General features: G+C 34.8%; 2 long non-coding RNA genes across 33 annotated transcripts in view; both read left to right on the forward strand.

Annotated features, from left to right (window-relative positions):
* Positions 1-10: 10 nt before the first annotated feature.
* LOC141380297 (uncharacterized) lies at positions 11-1,942 on the forward strand. Its single transcript, XR_015522136.1, has 3 exons — positions 11-54; positions 1,145-1,233; positions 1,836-1,942. It is a non-coding gene; the product is annotated as an uncharacterized LOC141380297 (long non-coding RNA).
* A 973-nt stretch (positions 1,943-2,915) lies between these two features.
* Positions 2,916-15,003, forward strand: part of LOC101885358 (uncharacterized) — a 32,965-nt gene continuing 20,877 nt past the window's right edge. For 14 of the 32 annotated variants that reach the window (XR_015522107.1, XR_015522120.1, XR_015522098.1 and 11 more), the window contains exons 1-2: positions 2,916-3,210; positions 12,539-12,607. This is a non-coding gene — a long non-coding RNA (uncharacterized LOC101885358). The remainder of the gene's footprint in view (positions 3,211-12,538; positions 12,608-15,003) is intronic. The other 18 variants (XR_015522100.1, XR_015522121.1, XR_015522099.1 and 15 more) reach the window with 2 other exon arrangements.

The raw sequence follows: 15,003 nt of genomic DNA on the forward strand, positions 1-15,003 counted from the left end.
CTGTCGGATTGGATCATGGATGCGCTAATGGACGACACGGATGACAAGGAAAGTGTAAGTACCGATTTTTCTATTAAGTTTTATTTTAAACTGTTAAAGTATGTGTTTATTTTGTAATGCTGCTGTTTTATACTGTGAGTTTATGCAGAAATGCCAGATTAGCCTGCATGATTTACCCCACTTTTAAGGGTCTGGGACAAAAATGTTACGTGACGATTTTTTTTCCAGAAGAAGAATAAAATATTATAATAATAAATATGGATAATTTTACACAGCCAGAGTGAGAGCTGCTATAACTGTTAATAATTTTCTAGAGTTCGTTTTCTAGTTTGATTATACGTCGTTCGTAACTCGTGACCATGGTTTAATGAAACATTGTTGATTTAATGGCTTGTTGACTTAACGGCTAATGTGCTTAGTGACATGCATTAAACTAAGATGGTAAAAGCACGTTTGATGTAAGAGTTTTAGATTTATCTATATTTTACTTAATTCGTGTTATTCGTTGTATTACATTAGCACATTAAAAATTGTGCTGACTGCCTGTTTGCCCCACAATACTGTATGTGTTATTAGCCTGATGTTTTGTCATCGTTTTTCAGTGATGAATGAGATTCTGAAAGTTAGGCTTATTCTGCAGGTCTTAACCATATAGAGTCTCATATCTTTAATTTATATCAGGTATGTTTTACCTGGCGAAAAAGAAGTGATGGCCAATATGATTAGATTGCTTAGGCTCATTGTAGGAGGAAAAGAAAACAAACTACAGGAATATTTTCATTGAGGTTATCTCAAACTGTTGAGTAACACTTTATAACATCTGCATACTATAAATAAATAATTATTAAGCATTTAATAACTAGTTAATTTATTAATATTTTATTTGTTTAGCATCAACTCTACATTTAATAGACATTGATAAGCAGTTTATAAATACAGTTACAAATGCTAGCTGTGTTCTTGAGTTTATAGCATATCTATGATGAAGTGCAGATTATCTGTGGTGTTCATTTTCCAGAGGAATGTCTGGCCAAATAAGTATATAAACTGCATGCTGGGTGCTACTCATTTATGAATCCATGTAAAATGATTTGCTGTTCTGTGGTGGTATTTTAGTTCATATTTAATGATTTTTTTTTCAAAGGCCATCGTACATCCTCTGGGTGTCTTGAGGAGCTGGTCTTTGGATGATGCTGAGCAGGTCTTTCTTTCTGGTAAAGATTATCATTACAGGTCAGAATATGGTTAATTTTGCACAATGCTCAAAGAGCCTTTTTGTTACTGGTATATATGTTAACTCAACAGTGGATTTGCTTTTTTTAGTGTTTGGACTTTCAGCAGTGAATACTAAACCACACTGAACTGAACTGAATTTAATAAATGTTAAGCTGCTTTGACACAATCTACATTGTAAAAGTGCTTTAGAAATAAAGATAAAATTAATTGAAATTGAATTGAATATTCAACACATTTCCATTTTTCTCAGAAAACATATTTATAAAGGTGCTGTTGACTTGAAATTTTCACCAGATGTTGATAACAATTTGTAAAGTAATTAGATTTGTTTTCTATTCATATATATTTTTTTCTTTGGTTTTCAGGTCAATAGCACCTTTAGAAATATGTTTTCTGAGAAAAATGGGAACTTGTTGAATACTTATTTACCCCAGTGTGTATGTATATATATATATGTATGTATGTGTGTGTGTGTGTGTGTGTGTGTGTGTGTGTGTGTGTGTGTGTATTTATATGTATGTATTTATGTATGTATATATGTATGTATATGTGTGTATATATATATATACTTGAACTTTCTTCTTCACTCTCATTCACAGGAGCTAAAGTCTACAGCCAGTCTGAATGCAGCAACTGAATAAACAGTGGAGTCATTTTTGTGGTTGAATTGCATTAATAAAAATAAAAGTGTGGATATTTATATAAATGTACATTCTTGAATCTTCCTTGCGTCTTGTCTCTCTAAAACCTTTACAACCTGGTTTTAAATTAGTAACTGCAAATGCTGATCCCATTTGATTTCAATTTATTTTCCTTAATACTGAGCTAATTAGTTCAATGTAATGGGGTTCATCAAAATACAGTATTTTTCAAGGAATTTAAGACTTTTAAGGCACTCAACTCTATTTATTAATTTATATTTTAGGTGTAAATTCATTTGTTTCATTTTAAAATTTTTACTTAAAGCAGGCGTTTTACACTTTAACCTCTGAAATAAAAGTGCCTGAAAGTTTCCGCTATATAATCCAATTCGGTAGGTGGCGCAGTTACAAAACGGGTCCTAGAAATGCAGTTTCACTATGTCATCCAATCCGGTAGGTGGCGCTTTCGCAAAAAACTAGGGTCCTAAAAATGCGGTCCTAAACATGCGGTCCTGAGAGTGCAGCTACTCCAGTTGTGCAGGATCATACTATTGAAATTTTGGGTCAAAATCAATAAACAACAGCCCACCACATGTTCTGCAGCCTCAGAAATAATAAATAACAGCTAATCAATGTCAAAACGCTAGCCAATCAAATCAAAGAAGGCGGGCTTTACAGTTCGCGGCGAAGTTATTTATTTATTTATTTAATGTAAAAATAATTATAAATTAATTTTCATACCTATACAAAATATTAGTTTTAGAGTTGGGAAATAGATATAATTTAAGAATCAGTATGTTTTTAATACTGATTACTGACGCAACACTGAATACATATTAGTATTTCATAAAGAAGTATAAAAGGGCAATACATACAAATATTAAACAATTTATAGACAATCATTTTTATTTCTTTTATATAGATATTGTTCTTTTAGCTTTTTTTGAAAATTTTATTAAAAAATAAATAAATAATAAAAATAAATAAATAAATATAAATAAATAAATATCCGTTGGTGGTTCTCTAAATAAATCCTGCACTTCCTGTGAGGAAAACTGCCGTTGACGAGTCATATCTGTTGTAGCTCCACACACAAAGACTTAAAACATCGTTTAAAGTGAAATGTTGGACACAGACTGAAAAGTGTCGAATATTACAGACATCAAGTGATCTGTAGAGTGAGTTTTACTTTGATATTTGTGCTATTTTGATACCTTTATTTCTGTTTTTATATGCACTTCTCCACGGGCGCCATTTCCCCATGTCCTCGAAAGATTATGCGGTTAAGAAAGGTGGGAATATAACTGGACTTTACTTTGGTCTCCTACTGCAGGTAAACATTTCTTCATCATATATAACAGTGTTTAGGTCTTTACGCGAATTATATCAGGTTTATATTCGCGTTTTTGTCATTGTAACAGGGCTCGCACAAGGTGCCTGAATCTGGCTTGTAGAAAATCAAGTCCTGGAAAGTTGACTTGTTTTGTTTAAAGTGCGTAAAATGTACAAGTAGAATTAGTATGCAATTTTCACGCCGGAAAAATAAAATGTTTGTGATCTTTGGTGACAGTTTAATGCAAGATACGTTACCCGCGGTGATTTGACTGACGTAAAAATATCTAATCACACAGTCACCCTTGTCTAGTTTTGCGGAGATATATCCAGCTGCAGAACACCTGTAAATCAGGTAATTGCAAAATTTTGTGAAGATCAGGGGCGTTGCTAGGGTCGAAAGGGATAAGGGGCTTAGCCCCAAAGACCCCCCCCCCCCACCCCAACAAAAAAAAGACCCACTTTCATAAGTTGATCTACTCTAATCTTAATAATAGGATTAGAGATGGTTTAATGATAAATAAAGGGGTTTTGAGTTGACAGTCTATAACAATAAATTGTGAAACTTTGTGACTTGTAACACTAAGAAAGAAAAAAAAAATTGATAAATTAACGTTACCCACTTCTTATTTACTATTCTGTTATGAGCCATATTATTCCCCTTGAGCCTCCTATCTCCTCTCCTGATTTGTAGTTTCTGTTTGTTTTTTGAAAATTAAAATTTCTGCATGTCTTTAAATCTGAAAATATGTTTTATTTTATAGACCAAGTTGTTATCCAATGTAATACAAAGCTACACAGATGTTTATTTGGACAGAGTGATTAACTGAGGTGTAGTGTTGTCAAGATACTGGAATTACAAATTCAATACCTCGCAAAATATTGATAATCAATGGGCTTTTTTTTTTTTAAAACAATTGTATCAAAAATAGTACAAAAAAATAAAGATTTAAATGCTAGAAATGTGTTTACTTCAAATTTCTTTAGAGGGAGATTTATTTTTTTTTTTTTTTAGTTTTCCTCAAAATAGGTTGATGTGGGCATTGTAGCACTTTGAATGCATGTAATGCCTGTTTCATTCACACTTGAGCAGAAATTCCATGCCTCAAAAAAGTAGTAGAATATTCCAGGAAAACCCTAATATTATGGATGAAGGAATCCAGCTATTGCTAGTTGAATGAAAATAAGACCTGAATAAACATAAAAAAGGCTTAAACTGATCATTTACACGACTGTGACAATAAATGTAGATGAAGTCAGAACTATTTGCCCCCCTTATAATTTTTTTTCCTATTTTAAATATTTTCAAAATGATGTTTAACAGAGCAAGGAAATTTTCACAGTATGTCTGATAATACTTTTTCTTCTGGAGAAAGTCTTATTTGTTTTATTTAGGCTAGAATAAAAGCAGTTTTACATTTTTTAAAAACCATTTAAGGGTCAAAATAATTAGCCCCTTTAAGCTATATTTTTTCCGATAGTCTGCATAAAAACTATCGCTATACAATGACTTGCCAAATTACCCTAACCGCCTTTAAATGTCACTTTAAGCTGTATAGAAGTTTCTTTAAAAATGTCTAGTCAAGTATTACTTACTGTCATCATGGCAAAGAGAAAATAAATCAGTTATTAGAGATGAGTTATTAAAACTATTATGTTTAGAAATGTGTTAAAAAAATAAACAGGGGGGCCCGGGGGCATTAGGTATTTTCATAAGAAAGTCGATTTATAATCCGCTGCTAACTGACATAGCATGTAACTGTAGAATAAAGCCATAAAATAATATGCTAGATACATGAACTCACTGTGATTTAACTATTACAGAAACAGATGTGACTGGCTATATCATATTTAGCCACATAACATAACTATAGGTAAATCAATAAAATGTGCTGCACATTAATGTAAATACATGCGAATTAGTCAGAAAAATGTAAATTGTACTTGCTTTCTATATATATATATATATATATATATATATATATATATATATATATATATATATATATATATACATATATATATATATATATATATATATATCATATCTAGAAAGCAAGTACAATTTACATTTTTCTGACTAATTCGCATGTATTTACATTAATGTGCAGCACATTTTATTAATTTACCTACAGTCATGTTATTTCACCAAAACTACACACATTTTCTGCTGTAAAAACAAATATTAAGCTTCTTAAAGAAATAGAAACATGGAACAGACAAAAAAAAAATAACGCAGAACACACGTTTCAGTCACACACAATCTAGCACACACGATTTAGAGAAACCATATATAGTAACCAACTCCTTAGCATTATCGCCGCCTATTGAATTTCACAAATATGGTTTTCCGTTTTAGTCATTATTATATCATAACGATAATTTTAACATCTCTGCAGTGTCTGAACTCAAATTATATAAAGAAAAATAATTTGTAAGGGTGTCACGATCCTCCAAATCCTCGATTCGATTACATTTTCGATTCTAAAGGCACGATTCGATTTTCGATTATGAATAATTAATTAATTAATGACCAATTAATTATTTGTAGCCTACCGTTTAAACAACCTGACCTGCATGGTCTTTGTTTTACCCATAAACAAATCATACAGTAAATGAATAAAGGCAAGATACACACATAATTACCACCTGTCAATCACTTTTTCTGCGGGACTCGTGAATAGGCAGTGATCTGTGTCGTTATAATGGCGTCGGTAAAAAAGACGCAAAACCAACAGGAACCAGTCAACAGTATCTGAGGTGTTCGCTAAAATGACAAAGTACAAGTGAGTGAAAGATTGAAGCAGTCCTCTCACTGCCTGGAGTCTGCTGTCTCGAGCACAAGGCTGTATATGCGTCTGTGTCTGTGTGGTCATGTGATGTGCATTTTCAGAGGCAGAGAGGAAGGAGGGCTGCTCAGAAGTGCCACACGCCACTGTGGATGTCAAATCGTAGTCGTTCTAAAATGCCATTTAAAAACAAAGACAGTGTAAACAGGGCCTGAGTGTGTACTTTTCGCGAGCGGATTTGCAACGGGGGCGGGCGGAGGGTTGTCTATCGCAGGGGTTTTCAAACTGGGGTCCGCGGCCCCCTGGGGGGCCGCCAGATGGCGCTAGGGGGGCCGCAAAGAAATTTTAGATCAATGAGCCCACATGGATGAATTTTGTGTCCCGCATCATTCTGAAGGTTAATATATTTTTATTATAATTTGAGCTCAAAAGTACTGCAAAAATGAAGCTTTATACTTATGTCATTTAAATGCAGTTGACACTTTCGTGACGCAGGAAAAGAAGCGCAGCGGCCCGCCTCCGTGGACGGGGACTTTTATTGAATAAGCGCTTCTGGCCAGGCGCTTCCTGACTGTGATTTTTGGCGCTTGTCTGCTGCACCTGACGGCGTTTACATTTCACTTACGCTTACCTCTTTTACGCTAAACAACTAAATGAATGCTCAGGTTTGACTAACTATGTTTCAGTTAAAATATATGATCAATAAGAACATTATCGGTGGCTGAAAGCACTACCCTGTTTATGGCTTGCGTTCCTAAGTAACCGATCTGCTGGGTGCGGCTTCACTCATAAGGAACAAATAGCATTTTAAAACACGGCACAACATTGCACCTTGTCCACAGCGCGACAGGCTTTTACACTTTGCATTGTACAAATATCAGACTTTGCAGCATGGTAAACAAACATATTAAAATTGTAAAGCAAAAAGTGCTGCAATAACAATGAATGGAGCTGTCATCACATCAGCGAGTGCTCAGTTTCACTCCTGTTACACTAATGACAGCTGGATGAGCTCTGCAGTGGACCTCTTACTCACATTGGTTCATAACTGGATGATTAAAAAAACTAAATTGTATACACACTGAGTAAAACCACTATAGCCTATAAAAATTATAATGTATCTGTTTGTGTTATGTTATAGGGCTAATAATTATTAAATATTAAAATGTATTAGTGCTCTGTATTTAATGGAGCTCAACATACCTGATCAAATTTTAATACTCTGAATATAAATGCATTTTTGTTCCACTTTTTCCCATATTTGTTTGTGTAACTAATTTAAATGTAATGTTCAGTATTATTTTTAATAGAACACACTGGTATGAACATTTTAAAGTCAGCAAAGCTTCTAAAATTATGCAAAGTAAAACTTGTGGCTCTTTGAACTTGAATACCCAATTCTAGATTGCATTTAGGAAATTATTTTTTTATCAGTGTAAGTCAGGATTGTTGACCTGAGTAAATTATGATATGCACAAAAAAAAGGACACACTGAACCACTACAGCCTCTATTATAGTATTGCTAGTTACAACAGTTAACTGTTAACAGGCTGATAAATGACAAAACTCTTTAAAACTTTAAAGCTTTAAATTTTTAGATACATTTAGACTCTCAGCTGTAAGGGTAAATACAGAAGAGTCTAGCTGTGCATAGGCTGAAAAAAGCATAAAAATGGCATAAAAACTGTGTAAAGTGATGATATAATATGTCTTGATGGAATCATCCAGTGAGAGCAGACCACAATGAGTACTGCGCATCAAGATTTGATCAATAGATTGAAGCACTAAACCATGTCAACTCAACTAACATCTTACAAAAATGAATCCAGATAATGAATAATATAAATTTATTGAATAATATATAATAATATAAATGTATTGAATAATACAAATAAAAAAATTAAGTACAGTTGTTAATTTGAGGGGGTGGCGTCATTTTTATTTTTGGGGGGTCCCCAAAAGAATTCGCCCTACACAAAGGGGCCCTCAGCTGAAAAAGTTTGAAAACCCCTGGTCTATCGGACGAACCGTACATAATACTTACATAGCAGAGCTTGCAAAACTGTGTTGAACGTTGTCAACATAACTCACTGGAAATCCAAAATGCTTAAACACCGGCGACTTCATTGAAAGAGGATAGGGTTTAAGTTCTGTCGACGGGTCTCCTGCTTCTGCAGTTTAACAAGCACTTCAACAAGCCTGTTTTTTTCCCGCTTGGCAAGCCAAGCTGACATGAGGGCGTGGCAGCATCGACGATTTTATTTTTTGATTCGATAATCGAAATTGGGCATAAATTTCGATCGATTTCGATTTAAAATCAAAATCGTTTCACCCCTAATAATTTGTTAAAGACACTTTTAACTTTATACATGTATCCACATATACAAAGAAAACATAATAGACCATCTAATTGTAGGATAAGTCATAATAAACTAATTCAGGATCCTGATATTATCATACTTGGTTAAAATCACCTAGTTGTAAAATATAAAAAGCAAACAATAATGTGTCACATTAAAATGAATTACTATAGTTAATCATGTAAACAATATATAATATAGTTATAAACTGATTGACTTAACTGATTATCTGAATAATATATATCTTCGTAAAAACTACTCAAATTACAAATTACTTTTTTAGCTTGGCGATATTGGTGGAATTATCCATGAATGCGGAGTCAGACAAGATTCAGGCTGTAAAACACATTTTACATAACACATCTAAAGATACTATAAACACTTTTAAAACTGTGTAAACAGCATTAATAATAGATTATAATTATAGAGCACCTATAGAGGAAACCCATGCCAACATGGGGAGAACATGCGAACTCCACACAGAAACACCAACTGACTCAGCCAGGGCTTGAACTAACAAACTTTTTGCTTTGAGGAGATATCAATACCCACTGCGCACCATGATTATTTTACAAAAACAATGTTTTGCTATTTTGAGTATAAAGATAACAGAAATATGCACAAATGCACAACTTTTTATCATTTCAAATGATGCCTCTTTTATCTGTACGATCAATAGATTATTTAATTAGAAAAAAACACTTGCAAATTATGGAGAAACTTTGTTAAATACCTAATTCGCAAACTGAACCGTCAGAAACCACAGAACAACACTGCCTAGTGCCTAAACATATTATTAATAAATTAAATATCACACAAATTAAGTTATGTCTTCTTACCATAATGTATTTTTTTTTCAGATTATAGACTGAAGTCTTGTAAAAAAAAAAAAAAAGGGTTTCTGCAGATGACAATGTCAAATGTAACACTTTTTAAGACTACGTCATATCTTTAATATTGTTCAAGATTTTAAAAATAATTATTTTTCATTATTTTATAATTTATTATGATTACAAAGTTGGGTAACGGGTGGGGCAGTGGGTAGCGCTCTCGACTCAAGGCAAAAAGGTCGCTGGTTCAAGCCTTGGCAGGGTCAGTTGGCATTTCTGTGTGGAGTTTGCATGTTCTCCCCGTGTTGCGTGGGTTTGCTCAAGATGCTCCGGTTTTCCCCACAGTCCAAACACATGCATTTTAGGTGAATTAGGTAAGCTAAGTTGTCTGTTGTTGTAAATGAGAATGGGTTGCAGCTGGAAGGGCATCCGCTGTGTAAAACATTTGCTGGATAAATTGGCGGTTCATTCCGCTGTGGCGACCCCAGATTAATAAAGGAACTAAGCCAAAAAGAAAATTAATGAATATAAAGTTTTATAACTATTCAAGATTTTTTTTAATTAAATTTCAATGACAACAGAACATGGGTTACTCTACAATAAATTTTTTTTATTCTGTCAAGAATAATATCAAAAAAAAAAAAAAAAATTTTTGCCCACTCAACAATTGACACATTATTGTCTGGCTAGTTTCTGTCCTCTACTAATGAGCTGAAAAGGCAATAATGGTCCAACATTCCTGTCCATCATCACCAATAAAGCCTAGAAATTGGGCATCAGTTTACTGTAAGTCGATGGGTTCATATATTATTGTCCAGTTATTAAATACCTAATTTGTTACTTAATTTTCTTAATTTTTGTTACATTGCTTTAACTTCAAAATGATACATCAGTGTAAAACCTATAAATGGTGAAAAAACATATTCTGTAATCTTAAAACCACCTGGGTCTCCACTTTTGCCATGGCCTCTTTTTTGTTGTAACAAACTTATCCCCCTGGTTTTTCCAAACTTTAACAAAACACTTCCTTTCCATGGCTGTTGCAATTTCTAGCCAAGAATTATTGGCCATCTAGTTATCTCTATGCTGATCACGCATGGTCGGATCGTTAAGATGTCTGTACAGTCGTACTGTTACAGACAAAATCTCTTCAAAGCGATTCAAATTCAACTCAAATCAAGCGCGGCGCCGCGCAAACTGTTCACCCGAAATCATGTCGCGCGCATCCAAAGTGAACCTCTGCAAACACTGCGATGACGTCACATTCGCCGCGCGCACTGAGCTATTGCATGCTGGTATTATTTGTAGTTTTAATACTGCAAATCACAATAGGACTAGTGAAATAAAGAACTACACCACCACGAAACCAAGCAACAACAAAAAAATAATTTAAATGAGCATTAGGAGTAGCGATACATGTACATCGGAAAAATAAGACCTGTGCAAACATATTTCAGACCTAGAACAGCGAATTTAAGACTTTTTAAGGCCTAAAATTTAGATGTTTATATTTTAGACATTTTAAGACCCCACGGAAACCCTGTGTAAGCCGGATGGCACAGCAGAGGGCAGGTTTCATCCACTTATTTTTTTGCGCTTTTTGGATATGCACATAAAACGGTTGATGGAAACGCTATAATGCGCATATATTTTGAAAATGTATGTGAATGGACAAACCAGCAGGCTAAGCACATTGTAAAACATCTTAAGTGTTGTTTTGGTCATTCTAAACCGCCTCAACCATTTCAGTATTATATTATATTAATGAGCTCCAGAATTGTCCAGAGTTTCTGCACTCCGTGTCTCGCACCTTCAAACGCCAGCGCGCGTTCACTGCGTGCAGGATTGCCTTCTGATGCGCAAGTCATTTATTAAATGAAGACAATATACTCACGCAGCTGCTCCTACTGATGCAAATTCTGTTTTTACTTTTGATATTTGTCGCCAGTTAATCAGAAGGTGACAATTTTGTTCTCTTTGACTTGATGGACAGAAAAGCTGCTTTATTTGCAGTCTTTTATACAATATTCCAGTTTTGGGCATACATTTAATTAGCATTTTAGATGATAACATAGCTATTCACATCAGCGCATCTGTCCCCTTTCTTCCCTATATACCTGTAGGTGAACAGCTCCTCCGGATGTGGCCATGCATTCATCCTCTGCTATTTCTTCCTCATTTCTTCTGTCTTAAATCTCCATGTCAATTGATAACTTTGTGACTGTATGATGACGGTCACGTAAATCTGCAGTAGCCTGAACTTGTTTTTCGGTTCAAATAATGTACCAGGCTTTTCATTGGTCCGTTAAGATCAGCTTTTTTTATTGGCTACCGAAATGCTGGTCAGTGCGTGGCTGAAATATTAAATTATTTACAGTACTCTGTAACGAATTGTGATTTTAAAAGTAACGAAGTAGATTACTCAGCTTAATTTGTACTCAAGTACAAGTAAAATTACAGGCTTAAAATTCTACTTATGAAAGTACAATTACACCAAAAATGTACTTACAATAACGTGAGTAGTTGTAATTCGTTACTCCCACCACTGTATATATATATATATATATATATATATATATATATATATATATATATATATATATATATATTAGGGATGCAACAATACAGTAAGCCCACGGTTCAATACATACCTCAGTTTTTTAACAAGGTTTTCGGTTCGATTCTCATGGCTTGTTTTTTTTTATTCTATAGACAATAGGAACAGTAAGAGGTTAAGAAGAAAAAAAATAAAAATGATTTATTGCAATACTCATTTTGTTTTACTTAAAAGCCAAGAAAAGTACACTACACACGCACACCAGAATAACTATAGCAGCGGCCGTTCCCATATCACGTCTTTTCTGCTTGCAAGTTTGTTATTTCTAATGTAAGAATGACAATATGCGCGCACGAGCGGACCAACGCGCTTGCCTCTGTCCGGGCCCACGCAGTAGAAATCTTCACATGGTGAGAGTTTTGCGTGGCTTTCAGTGCAATGTCAAGCGCCCTCTAACTTTATAGCATAGTGATTGGATATTTACTCGCGGGGAGGAGTTTCCTTATCTCAGCTCATGGATTTAGAGGCACACACAGTCAATTCGGGGAGATATAAAATGCACAAATTATTTAAACGCGAAACCGTGAAAACCGCAATTCACAAGCGTGTATTAAAACATAAACATACGCTGGATAAGTTGGCGGTTCATTCCGCTGTGGCCACCCCAGATTAATAAAGGGACTAAGCCGAACAGAAAATGAATAAATGAGTAATTTATAAATGCAGGAATTTATAGGTTTATTTACTTATTTATTTCTATATTTGTTTGTTTATTTATTACTGTTTTTTGCAGGTTTCGTTCTCCATACCTCTGACTTGTCACTCTTCTAAATACAGTCTGAATGGCAGCGCGGGAACGCAGGTATTGTGCATTTCCCGTGGGTCCTTAAAAAGTCTTAATGTCTTAAATTAAAATCCGGGAAATTAAGGTCTTAAATTGTCTTAAATTTTACCGTAAAGTGGCTGTAGGTATTAAATTTTCAGCCGGTGTGCTTAATGACGATAGGGAAGCACAGTGGTCCACAGTAAAACATCTAATAGTTGATTTATTTAGTATGTTTGAAACAGGAGAGAAATGACAGTCTGCATGATTTATTAGCTTATTACGGTAGGTCGGCTACAGAGTACAGACGCTTACATTGGTCTGCACCTGCATGCTGTCATTACCTGGTTGTTGATGTGAGGTTCAAAATGCAAGGATAGGAAAGTGTAAATTTAACGACGTGGCAATGAAGCAATGTGTAAATTCAGCAAAAATACCTTTTCGTTAGGGACCATGGGGCTCAAAGCCGTCGAGTCGCACATGGAAGGAGGAAAGCAGCAGCTAGTCATAGCGGGTCCAGGTTAATCCTTGCATTGTTTGCAGCTCAACCTAACAATGTTACTAGTTCAGACTAGAGCTGAAGATCTTTGCTGGGTTCAGACTTTATTTCTATCATTTTAGACGGGGTCGTGCCGGGCTTGGGCTTGCGCAGTAAATGAACAGTCATGTGATGCATTTTGATTAGCGCGAGGAAGTAATCAAATTGTTTGTTACAACATTGAAATCTATCCCTGCAAAGGTATAACAAATGATGACAGAGATGTCAAAAAGAGTGAATTTTGTCAGCGGTCCGGCCAGCCGCCAGTTTAATTCGAACAGTCATTCTAGTCGTCAAAGTATTCCAGCAGTTGCTTATATACTGCGAATTACGGTAGAGCACTAAGGAGCAGTGTCCAGCGAGCTGACAGGGAAGATGACGAGGTCACTCGCTGCATTGAAACCGCTGTCATGGAAAATAAAATGAATGTTCCTGACTGGTAGAAGATGAACAAACAATCCTACCCAAAACATGCTAAATTAGCCAGATCAGTAGTGCATCCCGGCCAGTAGCAGCAGCAGAGAAAGGGTGTTCAGTGCTGCTCAGTAAAGAGCAGGACTGCACTAAAGGCATTTTCAGTGGATTAAATAATGTTCCCCCACAAAAAACACATAGCCTAATCTTGATAAGTAAAGAATTTCAAATTATAACTAAATATTAATAAAACCATAAAATCATAATGTAGTCAAAGTATACAGGCTAATGCTGACATTATTCTTTTATTGTTTAGCTTCACCATCGCCTTATTGTCAGGAGAAGTGGCAAAACAAATCCCACAGAGCCTTTGGGCTCTATTTTGACGGTCCATGTGCCTTGGCGCAAAACGCAGGGTGCAAACGCTTTCAGGGCGTGCCAGAACGCATTTTTGCTAATTTACGGATGGGAAAATGCACTTTGCGCCAAGGCGCATGGGCTAAAAGGGTTGAGTTTATTTTCTTAATGAGTTATTGGTGTGTTTTGAGAATAAATCAATTAGAGTCTCATCTCCCATTTCCTTTAAGACCCAGCTGTATCGCGCCAAGAGCGCATTCGCTATTTACAGGACGCAAAGTAAGTCTAAGTGGAAAAAATTAGCATTTCACAAGCAAACAGTTAACAGTTTTTTTTAACAGAAAACTGTTAAACACAGCTTCTACTGCATGAGAATAAGAGATAATGGATCACTTTCACTTTCGCTCTTGGATAGGGAAACCTTTACGCACAGACATCAATTAGCCTATAAATAATTAATTTTGTTTGTTAAGCGCAAATATTTGTTTCAAAACTATTTCTAAATTCAGTTCTAATTTCTAGCAAACGAATAAATGAACAATAATTACCAAGTGTGATCAAAATACTGAGTTATTTCCAAATACACATGCCATGCTCCATATGGTCCAAAACCTGACAGGTGGGCAAAACTAAGCTTGTTTTTAATAAAACAAATATAAATATGGATATATTAAATAATACTGCTAATAATAATAACATTATACAAAAGCAAATTGTTATGAATGAACTGAAAAAGCCTCCCGAGATGAAGAAGACATAAAACCAGTAATTTTTCGTATTTATGTAGGCTAAAAAATATGTTTTGTAATATTTTAATCCTTTATATTTTTATCCTATATCTATTCTTATTATATCCTATATATATCCTTAATATTAAAATTTTTTCATATGTAAAGATATTTGCCTATTGCTCTCTTGTGTGTATTAAGCAGTGCGTAAGCGAGGCGCAACTCTGCGCCGGAGTTTAGACCGGGTTAGTTTTGGTCTAATGAAAAATCTATTATAGTTTCTCAAAATAGCAAGAAGCCAGCGGTCTGCCTCAGAACGCCTTCCTTTTTAGACCAGAACGCCTATGGGCGCACAAATGAGCGCTAATGTATTTGCTATTTAAACAGCGTAGCGCAAC

Source organism: Danio rerio, chromosome 22, assembly GCF_052040795.2.
Source record: "Danio rerio strain M-AB ecotype USA chromosome 22, GRCz13ab, whole genome shotgun sequence".
Taxonomy (NCBI): domain Eukaryota; kingdom Metazoa; phylum Chordata; class Actinopteri; order Cypriniformes; family Danionidae; genus Danio; species Danio rerio.